Source organism: Anser anser, assembly GCF_964211835.1.
Source record: "Anser anser genome assembly, chromosome: 4".
Lineage (NCBI taxonomy): Eukaryota > Metazoa > Chordata > Aves > Anseriformes > Anatidae > Anser > Anser anser.
In genome coordinates, this window is record NC_139724.1 from 41,704,722 (window position 1) to 41,707,072 (window position 2,351).

Here is a 2,351-nt window from a genome sequence, read left to right on the forward strand (position 1 = left end):
GCTATGAACTACCTCCTGCTGTACAGAGAGAGAATTCATTGTATTAGCATATGATTGGTGAATATTAAATTATCAGTATGTGATATAGATACTTTCCATGAGTATGCTATGCTGCATAACCCATGTTACACACTGAAATCCTGGAATGTATTCATAACTTTGTTGCAGTGGGAGACTGCAAACTTAATAAAATATGTAATAGTGCCCAGGAAACAAGATTCAAATGTACAGTAGAAAAGTATGAGTATACAGTCCTGATATTTTGAAAAAATACCATTGAAGTATGCTATTGCTTTTAAAGTTCTATGACTTTCCTCTGGCAAAGCTGCTATCTGCCTTTACATGTAGAATGGTATTTCTGTTATGACCTTTTGTAGGTTAGGAATATTCATGTTAAAAAGACTGAAAACACTACTCATCAATATTTAGATTTGAGAGACATGTGAGGAACATATCTATATTAAGCACCCTCTTTAGGGATACTGAAATACATTTATATCAAGAGATATTTAGTCTCTTGTCTAAATTATTAGTAGAAAATTTAAACAATTTACCACATTTCCTTGGGTAGCCAATTAGAATATTACAAGTAATTAACTTGTATCATACTTTTTGACTACCTCAAACACATGCAAGAAGATACTTTTCAGACATAAAAGACAAGTGTATTCTTTTAAGAAAAATGGTCCAATAACTTAACAGCAAAAATAAATTGCTCAGTTAGGAGCCATGTAGGTTTCTCTCCAGTGAAATTCTGTATCAATCTGCCTCACACAGCAACCACCACATGTAGGCAAAAGAGTCCTGGAAATTAAATAAATCGTGCCATACAGAGGAAATAAAACCAAACAGTTCCATAACACAACACAGCAAGATGATGATAAAGCCAGATTTCACAGTGTTTCAGTCTCTCATATACTTGTTGTATGTCCATTATCACATACTTCCCATCCTGAATTGTACTCTATAAATCCATTTTTCACTTTAAAAGTTACAGAAAAAGCCTATGCAACAGCAGATTTGATTTTGAAGGGTACATACGCATATAGACCCATACATCCAGTGTTGAAATAAAAAGATTGTATTACAATTTAAAAACCGACACATTGATAAATGTCAAAAATATTTTCATTTAGACATTCTGACCATATAAGCAGTGTTTAATTCCATTTTAACTTGATTTATTTTCCAGACTATACCTTATACCTGACTTATCTTGGCTCATTCTGATAAACCAACTTTCCTAGGTCCCAGATCTGGTTTATCTAATCTAAGACACCCTGCCCAATTAATTCTCATTTATTTTGCGGGAGGATTTATTAGCTGAAGCATAATGACACACTTAATGCAATTCCTGGCCAACTCAGAAATCAGGCACAAGAAGCTTGTATCTCCCTCCAAAAAGTTATATAGAAGCAAGTTTTGTTTACCAAATTCTTGCCACAGTACTCTCTATTGCGGGTTCCTCTCCACAGCTCTCCCACCCTTCTTTTCTAAGCATACCTAGTTCTTGTTCTCTTTGTGTCTACATCAGGCAGATTTCCTCTCCTTTCCCCTTTCAGCCAGGAACAGGCAACATCTTCACTACAAGATCTGAAGCTTCCTTTTCTACAAAAAGGAAGGCTAGAAAAACTCTTCATAGAACAGCAATGATGAAAAATAAAAAGTCTATGTTTAGCTGTTTGAACCCGGACAATTTGGGGCAAATTTTCAAGAGAAGGCAAAGGTCACAGCCCTGATGCAGCAGCCCCTCTCTGCCAAACTCTGACCACTTATTTGACAGTAAGATTTCATAATTATTTTAAATTCAGACTAGCAAATAGTTTTTCTCTGCTAATGAGTGAATAGTTTCAGAATTTTCCGAAGTAATTCCGCTCAAGTAGTTATAGAGAGGCAAAATTTGAAGCAAATGAAAATAAGATTCTGAATGCTGTGTCCAGTAACACAAACGGGTACTTCAACATCCCATACCCAGAAAAGTTGACCTTGAAAACCTTCTTACACAGACAAAAGTAAATCAAGTGTTCTTCTTACGTTCTGCAGCTTTTAATTTCTATATCAAATGAACAATCATTCTCCAGCACATAGGGCAGATGTGCTGGGGATGAGCATGCTGTGTACATTTCTGCACAGTGCTATTTCATGAAGACATCAAACACTTGGCCCAAAGAGAAAAAAGGCATCAAACAGTTGTTGCAACTCTCTCAATGGAAGAACAGCAACATTACTCAAAAATTTAGTATCTGTAGTTTATTTTATCCTCTTGTACTCAGGCAGGTGGACGTTATAAAAAGGTCTCAAAGCTAAGGTCACACAGGGAGCAATAAAGCAAGGGTTCAAATACTTCTTTG